Raw genomic sequence first — 27,996 nt, 5'->3', positions numbered from 1 at the left:
CTCATCCCACTTGCTGACATCACAGGAAACATTTGGTTCTTAATAGATATCCTTTTTATCCAGCCACCTGTCCCTCACTCTATAGAATGATTCAGCTCTCTGAAGGAATTTTGTAACTTATTGCCCATATCTAATGGTCAGTAAGCTGAGCATTTGAGGTAGGGTTGCCAGCTGGGATTAGTGTTACATTCAAATGCATATTTTGTCCCAAAAGCTGGACTACCACTTTAAATAGAACTGACCAGTTGTGTATTTTCACTTTTTGATCAACAATTACTTTGAGGGGGTACTAACATTAGCTGCAATAAGCTATTAAAATAATTCAGTAGCTAAAGGTGAAAATTTGTGCCAGACTGTGACTCAAAGCCAGATTTCCTGCTTCACATAAGTGTTTGCCCTAGCTGTTTCAGCTATCTGAACACACTCTCTATCTGACCCAAATTCACAACTTCAAGCACGCTAACTGATAACATCCTCACTGCATGTGCACGATAGGGTTCAAACCTCTAGTGGGAATATGAAAATTGCTGCAAACATATCTTGTATGTGGGATAGGTTTAGAGTTTGGATCAAATGAAGGGTGTGCTCAGGTAGCCAGAATGTTTTAGGTGACTGCTCATGTAAAGCAGGAAATCTGGTTTTAAATCCTAGTCCACCACAAATTTTTAGCTTTCACCGGTGAATTGTTTCAATGTCCAATTGATGCTGATATTGGTATCTTCCTCCAAAAATTGATAATTACAGTCACTGTATCGAGAACAAAAGTATGTTCTGCTGGGCATGTCTGATGGAACATGACACACACATGTAATAAGTATTCAGATTTGTGATATCAACATGCAACATGTTTAATGGGGAAAAAAATTGAACAGCCTTGTAATTAGGCAGCTATAGTATCAACTAAGTGGTCTGTCTTCCGAACAATTTAGCCTTTTTCCTAAGCTATTCATATGTCAAAATACTTGTTCCTTATTAAAGAAAATAAACAATTATCTATCCTACAGAGACAGAAAACTTATACCCAATAACATTGGTTACTTTAAATGAGAAATGGATACTGAAGTATAGCTTCTTATATTTTTGTAAATCTAATTAAACATATTTTAAGAAGAACTTTAGTTTTCTTGGAAATCAGGTTCCGGAATTTTTGACAGAATAATTTTAAAGTACAGGATAGTGTTGTATTAGTTGATTTCAGTTTGTGTTTTTTTGTGAAATGAATGCAGACTTTAGATGTTGATAATAAGTCTGGGAATTGCATAGTAATATTCTGCCACTTTCAATAGTGCTTAATGAAAATGAAGCTGCAGATTGAAAGAAGCTGTCGTTTTAGTGTGTCAGTATCTTTTTACATGCAGTTGTCTATTCTTTTTTTTCATTAAACTCATGAAATTTTGTCACTGATCAAAGAAGTTGCCAGTACAGTGTTTAATGTTCTCTGCTTGAGAACGTGCCCAGTTCTTGACAGTTGTACCCAGGTTGGTTCATCAGCTAATGTCATTAGCTGTACTGCACTTTAAAAAAATAGGGGTTCATAAAAATTCTTTGTTAGTGAAGACCATAAATATAATTTTTGATACGTAGTTCATAATAAATGAGCTGTCTTCAGATAACAAAATTTTTAGTGTTAATCAATAATTGATTGAATACATTGTCATAAATTACAGCTGTATGCATTATACAACCTTACAACGTTTTTTGATCCTAATTTGTTTGCTATTTGATATTAAAATTGTATTAGTTATCAGTAAAAAATTATATTTATGATCTTTACTAATGGATTTTCTCTGAATGCACAGATTTCATTAAATGCAGATCACTCATCTCCAGTTCGACTGTCTGTGGCAGCATGGTTTCTTTCTTCCATTACCTGGACCTAGCTGTGAATGCACTGCGGCAGATCATGGGTAAGAAAGCTATGCAGAAACGTACTGTACTGAAACTTCCACCAGGCAGCATACAATGTAACTATTCCAAGCATCAGGAAAGGTCTTAATTTTGAATGAAAGGTGGAAATAATGGCAAAACCTTGGTATATTCTGGAATTTGATAATTTACACATTCACTGCCAAGCCCATGATAATCCAAACACAGTCATGCACAAACCCTTTCATTCATGTTAGCAAGTTTATGGTAACATATTTCCCAAAACCTGAACAGCTACTAAGCACAGATTGTACTTAAATGAAAATGCTTGCCATACTATTATGTTTATTGACGTCTAATATACTCAAGTTTTCAGTCAATGAACTACTCAATATGCCACGTAGAATTACTGCCTTTTTTTCATACACAAAATTACATTCATTGCCACGCAGCTGGACTGCTGTGTCATATTCAGACACAGTGGAGTTATTGATAACAAAACACAATAAGGGCATTAACATAAACTAGTTAAAACTTTTGATAAAGTGTTACTGCCAACTGTTTGAAAGATGTTGCAATGCTTGACATCTAAAAACATAGCAAATTTGTACTCTACACCATTCACAACTGTAGGTACATAATTAACATAAATAAAGGCGAAGAGGGTCCAGGACAGGACGCATTTCTCTCCCAGACACTAATCCACTGGTATTACTAAATGACTAACCTGGTTCATGATACCCAGCACCAGTTGCATGTTGCCTGTGTAATGGCTTCCAGGACCAATGAAATTTGACTTTCAAAATTTCATAAATATCTTTCAATTTCAGCCAGTAATTAAATTCCTGCTATGGCCTACTCATTAGGAGGTATAATCTTAGGTCAAATGTTGAATGGTAACTGTTGGAATCTGGCACCTCATACAAATACCTGGGTGTAATCCCTCACAGGGATATGAAAAGGAAAGATCACGTAGGCTCAGTTGTGGGTAAAGGTGGTAGACTACAGTTTATTGGCAGAATACTGGGGAAGTACAGTCAGTCTATAGAGGTGATAGCTTACAAATCACTTGCGTGAACAGTTCTAGAATATTGTTAAAGTGTGTGAGACCCTTACCAAATAAGTCTAGCAGGGCATATTGAACGTATACAGATCAGGGCAGTATGAATGGTCAGAGGTTGTAATCCACTGAGGGAACTGACCTGGAACCCTCTTGAAGATCGACACAATTGATTCTGAGAAAGTCTGCTGACAAAGTTTAAAGAACCAGCTTTATATTATGACTTTGCAAATGTACTGTAGTCCTCTCTGTATTCCTCACATAGGGATCATGTGGATAAGATAAGAATAATTACTGCATGCACAGAGGTGTTGCAAAAGTAGGTGTGTACCCACACAAACACAGTTAGAAATCCGAAACTAACAGAGTCTGAACTCAAGTTTATTTTTTATTTGTTTCACATATAACAGGTTGTCAAATAAGAGAATACATAAAAGAGAATCAATAACAAAGAGTAAAAAGGTAGGTATGAGAATCACAGTTGATGACTCTCTTCTCTGTGACTCCTGTGCGAACTGTGGAGAACAATCTCTGTGGTTGGCGCGAATTTTACGAGTCAGCTGCGATCGACGTGTGCGGTAGTCACCACATGAGACCCCTTGGTGAGAGTGGAGTTCAGATGTTCCTCTCTGTAGCGGGCAGGGAAGTGCACTTGTCTGCCTGAATGCGTGGTGCATCAAGGCTGCTGCTTTACTGACTGCGGAGGTAGCGGAGTGGGGTTCTGCATCGTTGTCTTGTGCTGATCGCTGTGCGATGCTGACATTGCCAGAGTGCCTTGAAGTATATAAGCAGGTTTCACTATACTTGTTTCCCATTCAGTACTATGTTTAGGGTGTGTGCATCTCTGCATATCACGCGATGAGGTCCAGTGTATGGCGGGTGTAGTGGTGGTTTGACGCCATCTGTTCGTAACAATACATGCGTGCAAGTTTTTAAATCGTTGTGCATGAATGACACCGGGGCTCCATGTCTGGACTGTTTTGCAGGTTTGATTTCCTTCATCATTTCTCTCAATCCTTGTAAATATTCTGACTGGACATCTGCATTCGGTACCCCTGAGTCGTCAGCAAACTCTCCAGGCAGACATATTGTTTCTCCGTAGACAAACTCTGCCGGGGAGGCATCCATATCAGGTTTAAAGATTGTCCTAGGATCTAACAGTACAATGGGTAATGCTTCCATCCATTTAGTACCATGGCAAATGAGGGCTGCTTTTAAGGTACAGTGCCATTTTTCTACCATTCCGTTGCTTGCCGAATGGTAGGTGGTGTTGTGGTGATGGCAGTATTCCCAGAATCTTGCTAACTGAGCAAATAGTTCTGATTCGAACTGTCATCCTCTATCAGTTGTTGTGTGGAGTGGGTAGCTGATTCTCGATATCCAGGTTGACATAAATGCCGTTGTCAGAGTTTCCACCAAGATGTTATCGGTAGGTATTGCTTCCAGCCAGCATGTATACCTGTCAATGATTGTTAGCAGGTAGCGATTACCACCTGATGGTGGAAGAGGTCCAATGACATCCAGATGAATGTGCAAGAAGCATGCCTTGACATCTGGGAATTGTCCAATTGGAGGGCTCATGTGTCTGCTCACTTTGAATAGCGGACAGCGTGGGCAAGATCCAATCCAGTTACGGCAATTGGGGTCTATTCCTGGCTATACAAATCTTTCGGACACCAGTCTGGTAGTTTATCGAACACTGGGGTGAAATAGGCCGTGGAGACAATCAAACACTCTTCTGCGATGTGTGATTGGAACGTAAGGGCGTGATTGATCATGTTGTACGTCACAATGTAGTCGTATATGTTCCCGGGCACATCAACTAGCTGTAACTTCAATGCCGTGTTGTCGTCACTCAACAGGGTGTTTAGCTCATCATCTTCCTGCTGGGCTTGTGCTAGTTTGGCCACAGTTACAGACTGTGTTATACTGGATACCTGTGACAAACAATCAGCTACCACGTTAGTTAAACCTGCGATGTGGCGTAAGCCTGTGGTGAATTGGCTTATGAACTCCAATTGAGAATACTGCCTTGGGGAGTATTTGTCACTGTTCTTGTTGAATGTGTAAGTCAAGGGCTTATGATCGGTAAAAATTACTTGTGGTCTGAAATGTTTGATCACTAAATATACAGCCAAAAATTTTCTATCGTAAGCACTCCAGCGTTGTTGTGCTGGTGACAACTTGTGCGAATAGTATGCTAGAGGTTGCCATGTGCCATCCACCAATTGTTGCAGGGCTGCACCAACACCAAACTGGTTAGTGCCACCACCAGTGCCAAAGGTGCTTCTAGTTTATTGTGTGCCAGCAGTGCGGCCTGAGCCAGGCTTTGATGTGTCACTTCGAATGCTGCATCAGATTCCTCATTCCATTGCATGGTTGCATTGCTGCGAACCTTGGGCCAGCTAATAACGAGTTTAATGGTGCCTGCTGTTCAGCTGTCTGTGGTAGATGCCTTCTGTAAAAGTTTAACATGCCTAGGTATCTTCTTAATTCTTTGACCATAATAGGCTTGGGCATGTGTAGAATAGCCTCAGCTTTTCCGGGTAAGGGTGCTGAACCTGTAGCGGATATGCGATGACCTAGAAATTCCACTTCAGGTTGGCAAAACAGGCATTTCGCTGTATTTAACACTATTCCAAACTTCTCTAAGCATTGGTGTACTTCTTTTAAATGCTGCTTGTGCTGTAAATTGTTTGCAGAATATATGAGAACGTCATCCAGGTAGGCAAAACAGAAGGTCAATCCTCGTAATACAGAATCCAGAAAACGTTGCCATGTCTGTGCAGCATTTCCCAGACCAAACATCATGAAATTACTTTCAAACAATCCAAAGGGTGTTGTTATGGCAGTGTTTGGTACCCTTTCTGCCGCTACAGGAATTTGTGTATAGCCCTTTGCGCAGTCTAGCACACTAAAGACTGTGGCACCGTGCAGCGCGTGATTGTAGTCCCTTAACAAAGGTACAGGATAACAATCCGGAATAGTTATGGCGTTCAGTGCTCTGTAGTCGCCACACGGACGCCAGGCTCCACCTTTTTTTGGTACGAGGTGTAAGGCTGACGCCCATGGACTGGATGACGGGCGTATAATTCCTCCTTTAAGCATTAGCTCGAATTCCGCTGTAGCTATAGCGAGGCATTCTGGTGGTAGTGTCCTAGGTTGACATGACACAGTCTGTGATTTTTATGTAGTGTACTGTATCATGCAACACTTTGTGCAGTGCTCCAGGTGGTTTCATTAATTCAGGAAAATCTGCTAGGGACTGCACGGTACTCTGTGTCTGCCATTTGAACCAACTTAATACTGGTACAGTCTGTGTCACGATAATAACAAGCCATTGATAGGTTGGTGAGACTGTCTATCAGGCAAGCATTGGCCAAGTCTGGCAAAAGTCTGAAGTGTGATAAGAAATCAGCTCCTAGTATTGCTTCTGCGACATCTGCTACTGTGAAATTCCATTTAAAATCTCTAGGGAGTCCCAAGTTCAGATTCTCTTGTTGTAATCCGTATGTTGAAATCTGTGAATTGTTGGCAGTGGATAAGTTAAATGTTGTGCACGGCTGGTAACAATGCAAGACTTGATAGTATACTGAGATCTGAACCAGTGTCGATTAAAAATTTCCTGCCTGGCGCACCATCTGTTATAAAAAGGCGTCAAGATGCAGGAAGATAGGAGGTAGCATCTACTGCCACTTTCCGCTCCAATTTCTGCATCTACATCTACATCCATACTCCACAAGCCACCTGACGGTGTGTGGCGGAGGGTACCTTGAGTACTTTTATCAGTTCTCCCTTACATTCCAGTCTCATATTGTTCATGGAAAGGAGGATTGTCGGTATGCCTCTGTGTGGGCTCTAATCTCTCTGTTTTTATCCTCATGGTCTCTTTGCGAGATATACGTAGGAGGGAGCAGTATACTGCTTGACTCTTCAGTGAAGGTATGTTCTCAAAACTTCAACAAAAGCCTGTACCAAGCCACTGAGCGTCTCTCCTGCAGAGTCTTCCACTGGAGTTTATCTATCATCTCTGTAACGCTTTCGCAATAACTAAATGATCCTGTAATGAAGCGCGCTGCTCTCCGTTGCATCTTCTCTCTCTCTTCTATCAACCCTTTCTGGTACGGATCCCCCACTGCTGAGCAGTATTCAAGCAGTGGGTGAACAAGCATTTGGAGAAAGAACGTGGGCTAATGCATTTACGTGCTTGCTCTCCATACCGACTATGATACCAACAAATGGTCTGTCTGTTCTCGGTTGTAGATTGCGATGCGAAACGACTTCCATGTCGTCATCGGCTACGGCTTCTCTGATTGACATTGATGCCATTCGACATTAGTTTCGAGAGCTGTGTGCATAGGAGTTTGACCTTGGCCGTTAGTGCATCGTAATCTGCCCAAGACACCATAGTAGATGCAGCTGCTGCGCTGACAGTTATGTCTACAACACTGACCTGTGTGTTCGGTGTGATCGCTTCCAGTATGCAGTCGGCGAGTTCTGCTACTGTGTCCAGTGACGTCTCGTTCTGCATGCCGATGACTGCTTTTACCTGTGGTGGCAGGTGGGAACTCCACAGGGTATGCAGAATGCTATCTGGAATCATGCCAGGGTCCTCCGTGCTGCGGAGATGGTGCAGGAACAGTAAAGGTTTCCTGTCACCAATTTCTTCTTGCGTCAATACTTGCCGGATTCTGTCTTCTTGAGAAATGGCTAAGCAACATATCAGTTCAGTCTTTAACCATTCATATGCATCCTCTGTTGGAGGAGCTGTTATGATATCTTGAACTTCAGTTGTGTAACGATGATCGAGTTGGCTTACTACGAGGGGAAACTTAGTTGTTTCTGCAGTTATTCCTGCGTACATGAAACTCGCTTCCAGCTGTGTGAACCACAGCATAGGGTTGTGTGGCCAAAAGGGTGGTAAGCAAACCGCTAGTCCTGACACTGCTGGCGTGTCCATATCCATATCTGCTGTTTGTTTTGCAGTCGGGGTCACCAATGTTGCGTAAGTAGGTGTGTACCCACGCAAACACAGTTAGAAATTGGAAACTAATGGAGTGTGAACTCAAGTCTCTCTTTTTATTTCTTTCATATATAACAGGCTGTCAAGTAAGAGAATACATAAAAGAGAATCGACAACAAAGTGAAAAAAGGTAGGTTTGAGAATCACAGTCAACAGCTCTCTTCTCTGTGACTCCCATGTGAACTGTGGAGATTCATCTCTGTGGTTGGAGCAAATTTTATGCGTCAGCTGCAATCAACGTGTGTGGTAGTCACCACAGAGGCATTCAGTCATTCACTCTTACTGCACTCCATACATGAACTGAATAGGAAGGAATGCCTAATAACTGGTACAGTGGAAAGTAGCCTCTGTCATGCACCTCGCAGTGATTTGCGGATTGTAGATGTAATGCCTTGAGTAGATGCAATGAGGCACTGTAGCTTGTGATGTGCAACTTACCCAGACTACATTCGTGCAGTATTCCATACTGAGAGTACTTCATGACTTCCGACTTTAACTGCAGGTTCTAACCTTCTCCAAATTTTTTCATGCACATATCTGTCAGATATTTAGATCTTAAAATAGCTAGAAACTTCTGATTGCTTTAGAAATAATTTAAAAATGTGGGAGTTTCATTCCTTAAGGAACTGGAGGTTTGCTGTTTAGTGTCAAATTGCTATAGCTACTTGTCTTGGCTGAGGTTTGTTCTATGGATTATACTAGGACATCTATCATAATATTTTTATCTGCTTGAGCCTTAATACAATGTTACATGGGAATTATGTTATCAATTTAAGCTGGATTTTAGCAAACACTTTAGCCACCATATTGCTTGTCTTCTAATCCGATAATATGCCTTTAACAGAAAAGCAGGAATGTAATCTGTTTGTGTCAGGCTTTGTTAACTTCAATCAGCTTTTTGATTATCCATGGCTTTCATTGTATACTGCACAAAATTAGTACAGTTTTTACACAGTCAAGATGACAGGACTCTTATTTTTTTGTTATATCAGATGTAAGTTTTTGGTTAAATACATAACATAGTGATTTGAGCACACATTTCTATTGATAGTTGTAAGGATGATTTCAGTCTTATCTGAACCATATTTTATAGGTACAGACCAACATATTATGATTCTTGTCCTTTTGAACCTTTCACATTTTCTCAATCTATGTTATAGCTTGCTCAGTAGTTTATATGATGTATTAAATTAAATTTTTGTTTAAGCTATTGTTGTTGAATTTAGAATATTTCTGTTTACATTTATTGTGCCTATGGAATAATCACATGCTGACTCAGAATTATCTAGTGTATCAGTGGACTATTCATACTGAACTCCTTCCTCCTTAGTAGAGTAATAATCTAATTGTTGTGTGCTGACATTATGAAGCTCCCGTGGTACTTTGATGTGTTGACTTGCTGTTTACTGTGATTATGCATATATAGGGTAATTATATTCAAAGTTAAATTTTCAAATCATTGTAGAAATAACACCACTGGTACGAATGACATCAAACTGCAATGGAATATTATCAGAGATGGGGAAATCGTATGGCAGATGAAAAATAAATAGTTACAAAATGTAGCAATAGCACTGCAAGTATCATAATTTAATAGTTTTCAACCACAAAACAGAAATGAATTGTACAACAATGCTTAAGATGTGTGTTTCATATTAAACAAACTGTGCTACTCAGTGTATATGGGTGTCAAGGTATGATACCATTAGTAATGTAAGCCCACCAACCACAACAGGTTCATATCACATTGAATGACAAAATTTGATTTTTAATTGTCCTGAGGCCAAAAACCGCATAAAAAGAATCAATCAAGATCAAATCAGATCAGATTATTAATTTCTGTGCCATTGGCTCAAAATATGTTCAATATCCTGCCCACTGTTTTTCGCAACAAGTTGAAATCAGAAACAGCATGTTCCACAACTGATTGAAGTGTTTCTGGGGTCATGTTCAGAATGTTTTGCACAATACATGACCTCAGTGCAGCTAAGTTTGCAATCAGAACACTGAACACAATGTCCCTGAGGTAGCCCCACAGCCAGAAGTAACATGGATTAAGATCAAATGATCAGGATGGCCAAGATGTAGGGAAATGGCGGCTGATTATTCTAGCTTTTCCAAAATGACGCTTCAGCAACTGCTTAACTGGATTTGCAATGTGTGGAGGTGCGCCATCTTGCATAAAAATAATCCCAACCACACATACAAGCTGTTGGAGAGCTGTAATGATGTGGTTGTGCAAACGAGACTGACAGCACTTAGCAGTGATGGTACAAGTAACAGGATCAAAAGCATTTCTCTTTGTAAATGATGCTGTACCCCCACACCACACAATGACCTTTTTAGGATGAAGGGGAATTGGTTGATTTGAGTGTGGATTTACTATGCCCATATTTGATAGTTCTGTGTATTGACATATCTTGTCAGATGGAAGTGTGCTTGATCTGTCCACAAAATCTTCCACAGACCATCTCAAATGGTACCATATTCAAAGGTCTGTCATCCTAGACCTCACTGATGTTGGCACCAATCCTAATTTTTATATTGGTGTCTACTACTTGGAGAATGACAACTGTTTGTCACTCAAGATTTTTCTGCATCCCTGCAAGCAGGAATATGAAGAGTTTCAACCAGATGTATACCAGCTCTCCTTCACTTAGGGAAAAGATGTCAACTGCCTATAGGGCAACTTCCTTCCATAACAGTGTGATAGAAATGTGACAGATAAGAAGCTCTACCTGCCAAGTAGCGTGCTTGATGCAGTACTGTATGTGTCTCAGATTTGCTAACATGCCCTTCAGCATTATAATAGCCAGGGTAATGAATAGAAGTTTGGGTGCCTAACTACACACATGCATTCTCTGGCACTCTTCAACAGCGTAGTTACTCATGGCACATTATTAAGTATTAATGGACTACTGCTTTAGACTTACTAGAAAGCAGACAGCTTACAAGAAATACAGTGCAAGATACCAGCAGTTGCCAGGCACCTCAAATGTGTAAGTTGTTTCCCAGTTTTTTATGAGAAGTCAGCGAGTAATGTTGGTTTGAATACTTATTACTCATAGCCAGAGAGAGAGAGAGAGAGAGAGAGAGAGAGAGAGAGAGAGAGAGAGAGCTACTCTGTGTCTAAATTAGCTTGTAAAATTTCATGCTGTAGATGTAAGCACTTGAACTAATATTGTTAAAGGCCACTAATCCAAGTAATCTGATCCCTTAAAGAATCAAACATGCTTGCATAACACAGAGTCAATAGTCTGATTACTTTAAAAATCAATTATTGTGTTAAATATTTGACTTCAAGTAGCTGGTGACCATTGCCACACTGCAGTCCACTTATCATGGGTTGGAAACCACTGCTCTGCACTGTTCACAACTGCATGTACATCATTAGCCTAAATCAGAGAGAGTAATGGATATAGGTCAGTATTTATTGTATTCCCAAACAGTGTTCCATCAATACAACCTAATGTCTAACCTGGTTCATGATACCCAGCACCAGATGCATGGTGGCTATGTAACAGCTTCCAGGGGCAACAAGAATTTGAATTTCAACATTTTATATATATTTTTATATTCAGTCAATAATTAAATACCTGTTTTGATCTACTCATTAACAAGGTATAATGTTAGGTCAAAGGTTTAACACAGTTTGACTGTAATATGGACATGATGGTGTTTTCAGTCAGTGTAGCTCATGATTGGCAAATTACACGGACTATATTAATGCAGTGTTTCATACTGAGAAAACTTGGTGACCTCAAACATAAGTTCAAATGTTATCTATTTTTTTTTCTTTTTTACTTGCAATTCAGATATCTAACACATTTAAACTGCTGCAAACATCTGATTGCTTTACAAATAATTTAAAAACTTGAGTGTTTGGTTCCTTAAGATATCATAGGTTCACTGTTTAATGTTGATTTGCTATTACTGCTTCTCCAGATGGAGGGTTCTTCTGTGGTTTATATTTTGCCTCCTTTCAGTGTATTTTAAACATGTACTTGAGTTGTAATACATTTAGTCCCTTGAGAATTACATTACCAATTTAAGCTATGTTTTAGCACACACTTTGGCCACCATATTGCTTGTCTTCTAATCCCATCATATGCCTTTGAAGTTAACAAGGGCCAACAAAATTAAATTACATTCCTGATTTTGTGAATTTCAGTCTTCTGACCACTCATGGCTTTTATTGTATACAGTATAAACATTTGTTCTATCTTTACACAGTCATGTAGTGTTAGGACTCCTGTTCTTTTGTTATATCACATGACAGTTTTTACTTAATTACTCAACATTGTGGTTTGAGTGTAGATTTGTGTTAATAATTGTAATGATGGGTTCAGTGTAATCTGAATGTGATGTGTAAGTACAAAAAAACATATTACTCCTCTAGTGCCTCAAAGGTTTCACAGTCCTTAACTCTCTATGAGTACTTCCTCACCAATTGATGGGCATTATGTACTGTATTTTGCTCTAAATGTTTTTTCCACTATTATGGTTAAATTGTGAATATTTCTCTTTCCATTTAGTTATTGTGCATATGAAAATATAATATGCAGATACTTGGAGTGCCAGTGGTCTACTCATATTGATCTCTCTGCCCCTTAAGTGAAGTAGTAATCCAGGTGTGTGATTACATTATGAAGCTCTAAAGTTATTGTGGTGTGTTGTCTTGCTATGTATTTTTCAATATGCTTTTGAATGATGCATTATTTAATATAAATGTTTAATGACTCTTGTATTGCAGTCTCATCTTAGTGCTATAAACTTCAGAAATATAGGACATAAATGTGTTACTAAATTCCTTGATGATTTCATTACATCGAACTCGAGTAGGCTTACTGATGGAGCTCCTGATGACATTTACTTAAATTGCGGTTTGTGCACTGTTTCCTTTATTACATTTGTGTGTAATATACACATGCACTCTGAACAAACAGTTTGGTCATTGAGTAAATATTTCAAGAATTTAAAAAGCACATTCATTGAAACTGACCATTTACTGTCACTCTTGTTCTAGAACTACATATATATAATATTAGAGGAAACAGTAGTATGTTGCTATCCACATATATGCTCATATCTGTATGATCTTCTGTGTATTACCTTGTTGGCTTCTTAAATGAAACATATGTACCTGACAGACAATGTATAGTGTTTAGCTCCAGAAATGTCGGTTTGTGTTCTTTACATTTTGATTTCCACAGTTTTTCTTCATACGTGGAGAAATGTATGATGACTGATAAAAATTTTTTCTGCAAATATCAAAAGAACCCTTCCAATGTTATATACTATTTCATTGTTACATTGAGTTTTCTTCAGTTTTGTCAATTATATGGAACTGTGAAGATCGTCAGTGACAGAAACCAGCTGTAATAAGTTTCAGAAAGTAGCTGTGTCATGCATTACTCAAAGACAGTACTTGCTTAATAATTTTAGGCAGAGCCTCTGTGTACCTCAATGTCTCTGTATGAAGGCGCGCGCGCACACACACACACACACACACACACACACACACACACACACACACACACACACACACACACACACACACTCACAAATGTATCTGTTATACCATTTGATCATTATCTATCCTGTACCCTGACCACTACCACCACCATGAATGGGTCCCTTAGACTGTGGGCTTGTATTTCCTTTCTTACTGTCTCCCAATGTACCATCATATCGTGAGGAAATGACTGCTACAAAAGCTGTAGTTTTCACAGTTAACTTTTTCATTTGATACAGAAATTCTTTGTATGAATTTTTATGTCAGTATATACTCTGTTACAGTTTTTCTGTGTACTTGGCAGTTTGTGTAAAATTTGATAATTATTTCATGTTTATTTACTTTTCAATAACTTGCACTAATTTTCACATAAATTCTGTAAAGTACTTCATAAAAATTGAATCTGTGGTGTGTTTGAGTACTCGTATCGATTCCACAATAGATTATTTTTCCTGTGTTCAGAGAAATTTTTAGATGTTCATATTACATTATGTAATCATCATTACCTTTTTCTGTTACCAAAGTCATTGGAATATGCTCTCTTTGAAAGGAAACAAAAGTTTTTTATGTTAGTGATGCTCTTCTCTAGCATTCTAATTAAGTGAGTTTTAAAAATACTTCTCTGTATTCAAAATAATTTTGTAAATGGTAGATAATGAAATTATTGGCCTACAGTTGAGTTGTTACAAAATCTTAATTTTTTATATTCTGACCAGATCAAGCATCATTCATTATTATTGGTTCAAATATTACAGGCCTTATTTTAATGAAGTTTCTGTTTATAGCTATGATATATGTGCATGTAACTGTGATTGTGTAAAAGCACATAAATTCCATTGTGGAATACAAGATATCATGTGAGCAGTGAGTGTATGTTGTAAATTTATGTTTAATGAGTAACAGTGCTGTTACTCATTCAAGAAATTTTGCTATCCATGAGAATATCTAATGCCTCATACAATTTTCTTTTTGTCATATGGTCCTTGACAATCTTTGAAAATGCCACCACATGACTGACAGCTATTAAGCTGTTAACTAAGTCTGACATTGCTTCCACTTATTTGCCAGACTACTGTACTATCACCTTTCCTCTCGGCCTCCCTTGGCCAACTCTTGTTTTTTCGACCCCGATGGTATTAGGTTGCGAGGCCAGAGGGTGTCTTTCATTTTCTTTCTCTAATCATTATGTGGAAGGGGGCAGGAGGGCATGTTCAGGTGTGGTGAAGCCAGGATTTCTTGTGAAGCAAATGCACAGCACAAAGCTCAGTCTTCAATGCTGTGGGTTATATAAGGTTGTTAATATGACCATGTAAAAATTGTCCTCAAAATCCAGAAAATAATAATCCTCAGATATGAATTACAAGTAAGCGGTGGTGATGTTGGAACAGGTCATAGAACAGTGTTCATATGATACCAGTCTCACTCAGCTCTGGTTTTGGAACGAAATGTGCCCAGAGTTAGATATGTTTGTCTGCATGAAGTAAGCAGAATGGAGAATGAGCCTACTGCATAAGTTGTGCTATATTGTCATAACGTCTTTTCAAAATGTAAGTGAAAATGTGGAAGTATTTCACCAATGCAGAAAACGTAAGTTGTGTGGTCAAATGCAAGTAATGTTAATAGGCATTATTGTGGCATTGCTCTTGCACTCTGCCAGTATTCCACATGAGGTGTAATTCACCTCCTTAAATGTAACAACTGCATTTTTGTGTGTTGGGTGAAAAACTGTAGCAGATTTAATGCTCTTTAGATACATACAGTTGGTGAAAATGGAGATGTAGCTCCAAACCTCATTTGAAAATAATAAATAAGTGATCAATTTGTGAATGACAGAATACCAACAAACTCAAGACTCACTACATTTGTTTGTGTTACTGCATGTTCACAAAAATTTTTGTTATGTGATGTCCATAAAGTCGTTCATTCATAACAGTTTGTTGTAAAGTAATAACCTCATTGCATGGTTATCACATCAATATTTTAAATACAAGCAAGTCACTGAAGTGGAGTTTCCATAGATCACTATTTTTTTTCATGTATGTTCTGCACATTATCATCCACATGTTAAAAATGTACCAGTAAACATCTGAGCCCTTAAAGAATCAAACACGCTTGCATAAAACAGCGTCAATAGTTTGATTACTTTAAAAATGAATTATTGTGTTAAATGTTTGACTTCAAGTAGCTGGCGTCCATTGCCACACTGCAGTCAACTTACCATGGGTTGGAAACCACTGCTCTGCACTGTTCACAACTGAACGTACATCATTGGCCTAAATCAGAGAGAGTAATGGATATAGATCAGTATTTATTGTATGCCCAAACAGTATTCCATCAATACTACCTAATGACTAACCTGGTTCATGACACCCAGCACCAGATGCATGGTGGCTATGTAACAGTTTCCAGGGGCAACAAGAATTTGAATTTAAACATTTTATATATATTTTTATATTCAGTCAATAATTAAATACCTGTTTTGATCTACTCATTAACAAGGTATAATGTTAGGTCAAAGGTTTAATACAGTTTGACTGTAATATGGACATGATGGTGTTTTCAATCAGTGTAGCTCATGATTGGCAAATTACACAGACTATATTAATGCAGTGCTTCATACTGAGAAAACTTGGTGACTTCAAACATAAGTTCAAACGTTATCTAATTTTTTTTTCTTTTTTGCCTGTGATTCAGATATTTAACACATTTAAACTGCTGCAAACATCTGATTGCTTTACAAATAATTTAAAAACTTGAGTGTTTGGTTCCTTAAGATATCATAGGTTCACTGTTTAATGTTGATTTGCTATTACTGCTTCTCCAGATGGAGGGTTCTTCTGTGGTTTATATTTTGCCTCCTTTCAGTGTATTTTAAACATGTACTTGAGTTGTAATACATTTAGTCCCTTGAGAATTACATTACCAATTTAAGCTATGTTTTAGCACACACTTTGGCCACCACATTGCTTGTCTTCTAATCCCATCATATGCCTTTGAAGTTAACAAGGGCCAACAAAATTAGATTACATTCCTGATTTTGTGAATTTCAGACTTCTGACCACTCATGGCTTTTATTGTATACAGTATAAACGTTTGTTCTATCTTTACACAGTCATGTAGTGTTAGGACTCCTGTTCTTTTGTTATATCACATGACAGTTTTTACTTAATTACTCAACATTGTGCCCGCATCTCGTGGTCGTGCGGTAGCGTTCTCGCTTCCTACGCCCGGGTTCCCGGGTTCGATTCCCGGCGGGGTCAGGTATTTTCTCTGCCTCGTGATGGCTGGGTGTTGTGTGCTGTCCTTAGGTTAGTTAGGTTTAAGTAGTTCTAAGTTCTAGGGGACTGATGACCATAGCTGTTAAGTCCCATAGTGCTCAGAGCCATTTGAACCATTTGAACTCAACATTGTGGTTTGAGTGTAGATTTGTGTTAATAATTGTAATGATGGGTTCAGTGTAATCTGAACGTGATGTATAAGTACAGAAAAACATATTACTCCTCTAGTGCTTTCAAAGCTTTCCCAATCCTTCACTCTCTATGAGTACTTCCTCATCAATTGGTGGGCATTATGTACTGTATTTTGCTCTAAATGTTTTGTTTCCATGATTATGCTTGAATTGTGAATATTTCCATTTCCTTTTAGTTTTTGTGCATGTGGAAAAATAACATGCAGGTACCTAGAGTGCCAGTGATATATTCATATTGATCTCCCTGCCCCTTAAGTAAAGTAGTAAACCATGTGTGTGATTACATTATGAAGCTCTCAGGTTATTTTGATGTGTTGTCTTGCTATTCAATGTGATTTTCTATATACTTCCAGATGATACATTATTTAATATGATTATTTAATCACTCATGTATTCCAATCTCGTCTTAGTGTTATAAACTTCAGAAATATAGTACATAAATGTGTTACTATATTTCTTGATGATTTCATTAAATTGAACTCAAGTAGGCTTAATAATGAAACTCCTCATGACATTTGATACGTATGCCATTTACTTAAATTGCGGTTTGTGCACTGTTTCTTTTATTATACTTGTGTGGCATATACACATACAGTATATGCACTCTGAACATACAGTTTGATCATGGGGTAAATAGTTTAAAAATTTTGAAGTACATACATTGAAAATTATCATTTACTGTCACTCTACACTATCCACATATATGCTCTTTATCTGTATGATCTACTTTGTATTATCTTGTTGGCTTCTTAAATGAAACATGTGTACCTGACAGACAGTGTATAGTCTGAAGCACTGGATATGTATGTTTGCATTCCTTACATTTTGATTGGGACAATTTCTTTTTCCTATGTGGAGAAATGTATGACAATTGACAAAATATTTTTCTGCAAATATTAAAAGTACACTTCAACTATAATACACTATTTCATTGTTACATTGCTTTATTTTCAGTTTTGTCAATTATATGGAACTGTGAGGATGGTCAATGACAGAACGCAGGTGTTATAAGTTTCAGGAAGCAGCAGTGTCATGCATTTCTCAAAGACAATAGTTATCTAACAATTTTAGGGAGACTCTAAGTGCACATGAATGTCTTTGTGTGAAGACTTAAACACAAAAGTATCTTTGTCTACCATCTGATCATTTTCTATGCTCACCATCTCCTCAAGGGGTGACTCAGATTGTGGGCTTGGATTGAGTTCCTCCTCATTTCTTAACTTCTCCAGACATACCACCCTCTGCTGATTGTGGAAGTAACTGTTACAGAAACTTTAGATTTTGCAGTTAAAGTTTTCATTTGATACATAAATTTCCTTGCGTGAAATTTGTATGTTAATACTGTTGCAGTCTGACAGTGTGCTGAAGAGTTTGTGTAAAATTAGATAATTTTTCATATTTATTTACTTTTCAATAACACTGGGAAATTCATGTGAACATCAGTGCAAAGTACTTTGTGAAAATGGAATTTGTGGTGTGCTTGGAGTACTGACTGTGAAAGAGAAACTCTTTGATATTTGTAATGCATAAGTTTGGTGTCACTGTCATTTGTACGATTAATGTCATTGGAATTTGCTCTCCTTTAAAGGAAGCAAATATTTCATATTAATCTTACTGAAATTCTTAAGTTAATGTAACTTTTTCAAGCACTGTAATGAAGACTGTTGTAAAAATGTATCTGTATTGGGCATGCTTTGTTAAATGGTAGAGACAAAAATTGTTGCACAATTTGCTTGTTAGAAATAACTTACTGTTTATATTATGATGGGATGAAGTAACTTTGTTTCAAGAATAACAGCTAATTATTTGACTCAGAGAGCTGGTACTGATAGCTAAGTTGTAGCCTGAATGTAGCTTTTGTTGTGTAGATGTACACAACCTCCCATGTGCAATAAAAGATAACCTGTAAGAAGTGTCTGTAATGGTTTTGTTCTAAAAGTTATATTTATTCAGTAACAGTGTCATTACTGTATAAGTAACAACTTGATTCCTTTTCTGTGCACTGATATAAAATTGTAGTTAGACTGCAACTATGATGTACAAAATTTCACAATCCATGGAAATACTCTGTCCTTCATACAACAATGCTCCTTTTTCATCAGGCACTCTCTGACAGTTTTTGAAAATGCCGCCACATGACTGACTAAGCTGTTACCTAATTCTGACATTGATTCCACTTATTTATCAGACTACTATCACCTTTCCTGTCAGCCTCCCTTGGCCAACTCTTGATTTTTCGACCCCAATGGTATTAGGTTGTGAAGCCGGGCGGTGTCTTTCATATTCTTTCTCTAATCATTATGTGGAAGGGGGGAGGAGGGCATGCTCAGGTGTTGTGAAGCCAGCATTCCTTGTAGAGCAATCACATAATACTAAGCCTGGTCCTCCAAGTTGCAGGTTATTTGTTTAAGGCTGGTAACATACCCATGTAGATGTCCGCACACACCTGAAAATAATCATCCTCAAATACGAATGCGAAGTAAGAGGCGGTGAGGTCGGAAAGGGTTATTGTGGATGTGTAGAGAGCAGTGTTCATATGATATCACTCTGATTAAGCTCTGGTTTTGTAACAAAATGTGACCACAGTTGGGGATGTTCTTTGCATGAAGTAAGTGGTATGGAAACATGAGCCTACTGAATAAGGAAGCACCCTTGGAAGAAGGGTTGCTGGGTTTGGTTGTGATTCCACTGAAAGGCGTTATGAGGTGTTTTGGAAACACATAATCTCACATTGCTGCCACTACTACATGGACAATACTGGAGTGGTGTATATCAATGAGGTGAACTCGATGGTTACTGAATAAATACGGATGAGACAGAGCAGACTCCTGTTCTGTAATACCAATGACAGTGTGCAGCAGATGAAGAACATAATTGTGGCTGCCAGATCTGAAGAGGAGACCAAAGTGAAAATGATTACACTATGCTGTGATGGAACACTGCCAAAAGTTACTTCTTCCCAAGGCAGTCTCTCTTCAGTGCACGGCCTCTCAAGTAGTACGATGTCTGAAGGTCTCTGTCCTGGAGCTCACGGATGTGTGCACTGTTCCTACTGTCCGTGACTATTACTATGAAGACAGTGACTGTTTGTTGCTTATGATCATTCTCCATCTTTGCCATCATATGAAGAGTTCCAGCCAGATGTGGACCTGCAGTACTTCACTTGGGGCAAAGGACATCAACTGCATGTAGGGCAACAGCCTTGGTGGAATTGGCAATTCAAGAGGACTACCTGGCCAACAACATGCTTCACTGGTACTGTACAAGTCTCACCTTCCCTGACGGCCATCAGCATTATAGATGCTGAGGTTGTAAATGGCAGTTAGTCCCAAACTACAGGTAGTATATTCTCTGGCACATTTCACTGTAGTAGATGTGGCACATCAAGGTATTCTGATGAGTTTTCAGCTGATAGTAATATTTAGTACCATTGGACTATTACTTACACCTAATCAGAAAGCAGCCAGCTGAAAAGAAATATAGTCAAGATGCAAGCAGCAGCCCGCACCTCAACAGGATGTGGTAATGACAGTGCCTGTTTAATGATCAGCAGCTCTTATGTCAGTGAGACACACTTTTCCCCCTCTCCAAACCACCTTCCCCTCGACCTGCTCTGTTGCTCATATAGCAATAGAAGCAGCAAATAGCAAACAGCACTGAGTATAAAGTCACTCTGTATTTAAATTAGAATGTAAAATTTATGCTCAGTGTGTTAGTACATAAACTAAAATGGCTAGTGTATAGTTCTCCAAATAATCTTTTAATGTCATATTTTATTTCTTCAATTATGTGAATGGAAATAATTGTAAATCGATTATAATCTACATCACATCACTGTAATATTGGTTAAATATGTATTATTAGTATGTAGTATAGTCATAGACATCTCAAAAATAGTTTCAGAATGTAAGTCTAAATGTGGAACTATTTCAACAATGCACAAGACAGAGGAAGTTCTGTGGTCTGATGTATGTAATGTTAGTAGACATAATTCTCCATCTCTTTTGCACTCTGCCATCATCCCAGCTGATGTTAAATTGAAGGAAGTTAACTATACAATTGTATCATTAGATGTAAGGTGAAAAATTGAAACAAATGTAATGCTCATTACATTCACACAGTCAGTGAAAATGGAGATGTAGCTCTGAAACTTGTTGTACAATAATTAAAAAATAAATACCTATGAATGACAGAATATTGACTTGATTAATGCTTACTTAACGTTACTATTTCTATTATATTGACAAATGTTGTTGTTATGAACAAACAACTTTATGGACATATCATGACAACAGTTTCTTAGAAATTTATAACATGATTGCATGGTTATCATGTAGATATCTTGAATACAAACAGGTTAATGCAGTGGATTTCCAAACGTGTCTAATTTACTTGTGGAAATTTTGTAGCACATGGATGACAAGGTACAAATGTACCAGTAAATTACAGATCCATTAAACAATGAAACTCCCGTGTGTGAAGCAACTTTAATAGTCCAATTACTTTAAAATGAGTTTGATTACTTCACATTGAGTTAGTGTGTTAAATATTTGACTTCAAGTACAATAACAAACCTTACCTAAACTTTTTCCACTTATGTGCTAAAAGTTAATTGGATTCCATTAAGAGGTCACATTCTCAAATACTGGATAAACAGACCCCAGGTAGCAGCATGCTGTCAGTTACAGTTCTTAAAGACAAGTTCACAGTGCCTAAATCTAATACTTGTTTCTTTCTGTTTTAAACTTATAATATATTTCCTAATGTGCAGTTTCAGATTATGAGGGCATTTTAAATTTTCAGAGTTGGTCAGTCATTATGTGGAATAACAAAACTAAAAACTGACTAATTCCAGGGGCAGTGATTTTTTTTTTATTTTTTTTTTTTAATTTTTTTTTTTTAATGCTCCAACAGGTCTTTGTTAGTACAGTAATATTTATTCTGAATGCCAAGTCTACCATTACTGGTATTAAAATAATCCTCTCATTTTGGATTCTGCACTTCTACACAGTTGCAACTGCACTGTGTCTCAATAATGGTATACATGCGGCTAAAGATCAATGTGATACAGTACACTACATCCCACAGTTGGATGTATTTGACATTTGGAGCCCAGTGCTATCTTACATACTCAGCACACTAACATAGGGTGGTCAGATGAAGAACTTTCAGTGAGAGGTGTAAGGATGTTACACTAACTTCTTAGATTCTAGTATTTTATTATTTTCAATATTGCTCTACATTCAGCTTTCAAATGTTCATGTTTATATTTTCTGTTCAACAAACCTTCAGATTCTCCTTTCCTGGATATGAATTGAATTTTCTGCTTGTGTGCAAAGTTTAGAAGTTACCTCAATCTGTCTACTGTAGGGAGAGAAATTAATTCCTATTTGCAGTATGCAATAACTGTAAATCATCATCTGCATCATTGTTAATAGTTTATAGTGGTTGTTGTAATTCAGTGAGCAGCTCATCAAATTTGTCAATCTGATTGAAAGACACCTGGAATATTTGTATTGACTTGAGTTGGCCCACTAGTAAATCCTGCAACTTCTCATTTGCCGAATTCAGAGCTTCTGGAAAGGAGTGTTTTTCACTGCTGCATCAGTCGTGGAGGGATGTGATTACTGAGAAAAGTGAACGTGTGTTGTGACATAACTTCTGCACTCCCTGGCTTTTCCTTTTTTTCTTGTCTTCCAGAGAATAGTGATCTGACTGGAAAGTGATTTCTTTGGGTTTACTAAACTTGAACCCAAAATTCACCGTCACATGTGATATTACTTCCATGTTATAAATTAATGATACAGGCTAGTGAAGATGCCCATTTTGAAAACGCCGAAATTCACTTTCTCTCCATTTTGTTTCAAGCTGTGTACAATTGCATGTTACATTCATACAATCATTCATACTAATTATAATGTGCATGGCTCAAACTTTTGGAATAGAGAATGTGATGTTTACTGAAAACCACTATTCTACAAGCTGAGATCACTTTCATTCTCAGTTACTCAAACACAGTTTGTGGGTGAGAACAGAAAAATTATTGCGGAGTAAACAAAACATGATAAGCAGTTAAGTAAATAGGACATTCTTAAAATTTGTAATCATTGCACCAAAAAAGATGACAAAATCTGATTAAACCTTCCATTCACTTCCTTATTCACTTTCCTAAGGAAAGTGAGAAAAACTGCTCTCTTCAATTGTCACAAGTAAAACACCACCCAGTTCACTCTGTAATGCAAATAGTTCCTGAGGAAAAGATACTTAAAGCTGTGAGAACTTGAATTTGCTAAAAATTGATGCCCAAAACAAAGACAGTAGTTTTTAATGTCAAACAAAACAGGGTTTCAGATCTCTCTTAAGTGATACCCCTTATGTCCATTATAAACAGAATTACAGGGGTATCCTGTTCTGTTTGTTTTTTAATAAGTGTTTGGTATTCGATTTCTGCAAGTTTTCACTGCCGGTGCACTGTCACGCTTAGCACTGGTGGACAGTTAGAGTGGTGCAAGTGTAGTAGACCTAGATAGTGTACACAGGAGCTGCTATATGCTTTAATTTCTGTTTGAATGAGTTAGTGTGCCGGATTAATCACCTGAAGATGCTGGCCAGGTGAACCTCTTGGCTGACGTTATGTTCTGGCTGGAGCCTGGTTATGAGTAATAATGATATAGTAATGCTGGACACGAAAGCAAGATCACATATGAACATAGTTTTATATTACATTGTACATAGGTCCTGAGAGCTTACATACAGATACAATACACATCATAGTGTTATGCCAAATGCTTTAGTTGTGTATGAAAGCTCTTGATGTATGAATTCCAAAGACACTCTGTTCACCTAATACTTGCATATAAAAGACTGCCACTAGGTTCTTTCATGTGAGATATTCTTAACACCGCAATCAACATACTTAGTTCCAAAATGCTGATTTCTTGGGGTGTATGAACTAGAGGATTTTTTAGATCTTTGCAGCTGCAGAAGTGGTTCAATGTCATGTTGTGTATTTGTCCAGTGCCACATCAGGTCAGTGAATAAATCACCAAGAGAATTAGCTCATTTCCATGATTATGAAATCCTCATCACTGAAAATATACAAATACTGCTCAATGTCATATGATGATCAGAAACTGTGCAACAATGAAGATTTCCCCACGAACTCCATAGATAACTACTCCAGAGTAGTTGTGCACATCACATGGAAACTTGCTACCCTCCAGTGAATGTGAGGTATGAGTGAAGATCAGCAAGATGTGTCACCTGTTAACGTTAATTGTCTGATATTGTAATTAGCTATCTCTTGCCAGAAGGAGCTGCATTTCCTATAATTGTCATGATGGTTTTGCTTTTACTTGGCAGGAAAGACCCAAGGAGTTTCAGACAGTTAAAGGGTGCCCACAACACTTAATGCATGCAAGATTACTGCACAACTTTTACAACCTTGAAAGATGCCCCAGCTATAGGAAGCAATGGTTAGACACAAAAGCTCTCCTTCAGTAGTAGACCACTGTTTTCATATGAAGCAGGGTCTGTAACTAAAAGACATGGCCTATATTTAAGGCACTGTGCTACAGTAACTGGGAAAACTCGATAATCATTAACTCTTTGTCTTCCTACTGACAGGCTTTTTCCATTTGGGCTGCACAGTGCACTGTATATCCCCTGTATTGCTATGTGACCTGGAGCTATGGTAGCTCTGCTAACAGAAGGGTATGTAGTGACTGCAGCATGGGAATTCAGGCTCCAGGTTGTATTTCTGGTGCTGCAGAGTGGAGACCTGTGTCCGTTACATACACTAACCTGTCTGTATGTAGACAGGTACCCTCCAGAGAGGAGAATCTAGCTTAGTTAGGTAGGGCTATTCCAGCAGAAAGTCTTGCTAACAACTGGAACATCAGACATTGCTGGGAGTGTTGTGGTGTGACACTGTGATTACATTGCAAACGCATGGCATTAAAGATTCTGTGGGCTGTGACCCTTTCATTTTACTTCTTAGGTTCATTACTCATGTAACCAAATACAAGTGGTGTGACACATATGTTACAATGCAGTGCTGGGTAAGTACAAGTTTACTAGTACCAAAAATTATTTTTGGGGGGATGCAAAAGTTGCTTAATTGTAGCTTGCCCAATGCTATTGGTATTTATCAGATAAGATGCAATCCAAAGCTGCTTCTTTCTTCTTGTGAATTTCCATATGGCTTCCAATTAACAATCTTCATTCAGATACCTAATCTGTAATGTTATAGTGCTTCTTTAAAGGCACCCACACTCCATACTTATATCCAGTCTCCATTAATCACTCGTACCTTCATATTTACTACTGGAAAATCCAAATATGTCTTGATGGATTGCAGCACATATTACATCATCCATACAACAATATTTTACATGATCTGAGACACCAGAGATCAGACATTGCATACTGTTACATCTGTTAACACATTTTTTTTTTTTTTTAGTTCACTGCTTCTGGCATTTGCTACAGGAGAGGACTACTATATCATTGTTCTCACGCAATTTTTGTAAAAACTATTGTGTAACTCTGAGTGTCTATCACAAAATTCTTTGCAGTCAACTAAAAGATGAAAATGAGAATTTCATTCCCTAGCAGTGTTCCATACTGTGCATAAATGAGAGATTTTGAGCATAAAGTAGACTATGTCATTGAGACAACATTCTACCACATGAACCATTCAATGATGGATTGGAAGCCATCAAAAAGACAGCACTGCAACCCCCTGTTGGCTGTAGGTAAGACTAGGAGAAGCACTAGGCTGGTATTGGACATGAGGGCAATTAATAAAATAATAATCGTGTGAGAATCTGAGCAGAAAATTTAGTTCAACAAGTACAGTGGAGCCAAGGATCAAGTACCTCGTTTCCATCAATTTGAGTATGTCGTATCGACAGATAAGTCTAAACAGAGCTCCTGTAATGTACACTGCTTTTATTTCTGCATGTCATACCTACCCATTTAGAATGACATCAGTTACTCTAAACATGAGTGTTCGTGTGTTTATAATAACATTACATGATGTGTTAGGCCCAGAATTACTACAAAGAATTACTTTATATGTGGGTGATTTGATGAATGCCACACAAATTTTGGAAGTGCACATGTCATTGGTAGAGAATGTTTTAGAATACTTTCAGCAATATGATGTTAAAGGCAATATGAAAAAAAAAAAAAAAAAAGTTCTAGACAGAGAGAGATAGAGAGAGACAGAGAGAGATAGAGAGAGAGATATAGAGAGAGAGAGATATATATATAGAGAGAGAGAGAGATATATAGAGAGAGAGAGAGAGATATATAGAGAGAGAGAGAGATATATAGAGAGAGAGAGAGATATATAGAGAGAGAGAGAGATAGAGATAGAGAGAGAGAGAGAGAGAGAGAGAGAGAGAGAGAGAGAGAGAGAGAGAGAGAATGAATAAATTTCGTCTGGCACATTATTATGCCTCAATATATCGTAATTGACAAAACAAAAATACAAAGAGTTCATAACTTCCCAGTATACCAAACAGGTGCAGTTAAAAGTATCTTCAGATTTAGCCAATGAACATTGTCATTTTGTTCCAAACCAGTTTTTATATGCAGAACAATTACAAAATTTTGTACGCAGACTGATCCCTTAGATTGGGTCTGAAGTAATCCAGTCTGCTTTTAATAAGATCAAAGATGCACTAGCAAATAAACAGTTGGTGTACCATATGAATGTCCCAGGATTTTTGCTTGTCAACTGATGATTCATTTACCAGGTTGGGAGCTTCTCTCTTCCAAATTAGGGGTTTAGATGGTAGATGAAGTGTCTGTACACTACCCTTTCCTAATGGGCCTACACAGCCATTGAATATGAAGTTGTCACAATTATTTACCCTTTCAGGAAATTCCACCACTATTTTGTTGATAATTACACCAAAGTATATTGTGGTTGCCAACCTTTAAGCTTTCTTCTCAGTTGCAAATTAGTGTATGCAGAAGTGGTTCACTTCAGTAATACAATTTAAAAATAGTTTGTCATGGAACAGAACAATGTAGTAACTGACACATTACCATGTTTACCTGAAGAAATATCCAGTAACTTTTGCTCTGAGGGATGAAGTTCTAAATATAATGTCTTTCTGGTGCATGATAACACTTATTGTCTGTGTTTCATGTCAGCAGCAATGTGTGTCATCTCCAAGACAGGAATCCTAGGTGGAGAGAAATCAGAATACAATCTGCACTTGACCCACCTAAGACACTAGTTAGATACTATGTGCTTCACAATAATGTATTATTTTGTTGTTGTTTTACCCAGTATAACTGGTGAAATTGCATTCCAGAGGACAGCCTGGAGAACCTAATCTTGTACATCCATTAAGCACTGGGAATCCTGAAGTGGTTAAATGTGCTGAGAAAATCAATGGCTATTGCTATTTTCCTTACCTGTAAAAGAGAGTAAAATGGATTATCCACAAACATCTACTCTGTCAAAGTGTGAAACCTCCAAACTGTGGCTCTGAAGGTGAGCTCCACCCAGTCTGGGTGGAAGAAGAGATTTAGGTGACATTACCTCATGCTCAAGAGTTTGCTTTCCAGTTACTGTCCTCTGCTGCTGTGCACATTCAAATCACCCACTATATGCACAGGCACTCATATGAAGCTAAAGTTTAGGAGCACTGTGCTGCCACAAAAAGCTGAACACAGGTTGTAAGTCAGCTGGAGTGAGACGTGGGCTGCCAGATTCACTTGGACACAGATCTCTAGTGTGCCTGGTGAACTGAAGAGATCAGCAACGAAAAGTTATAGTTTATTATCTAGAAAAATGTATTTTAGTATAGAGGTCTAGTAGGTACAGGTAGTACATATACATAATAAAGATGGGATGGCAGGCAAGATTGTGGAATGAGGACACAGTAGCATGTTCTGTTTCCCACAACCTACATGAATGCATTTGAAATTTCAGATGAGGAATCATAATTCAGGTCTTAGATATGGTAGCCAGGTAAGCTTGCAGCTCAGTAATATCACAGACAAAAAATTTAGAGCAGCCAGCTACTAGTCAGACTTGGGAC

The sequence above is a fragment of the Schistocerca piceifrons genome, chromosome 3 (assembly GCF_021461385.2).
Source record: "Schistocerca piceifrons isolate TAMUIC-IGC-003096 chromosome 3, iqSchPice1.1, whole genome shotgun sequence".
NCBI lineage: Eukaryota > Metazoa > Arthropoda > Insecta > Orthoptera > Acrididae > Schistocerca > Schistocerca piceifrons.
Note: the sequence above shows the minus strand (reverse complement) of the source record.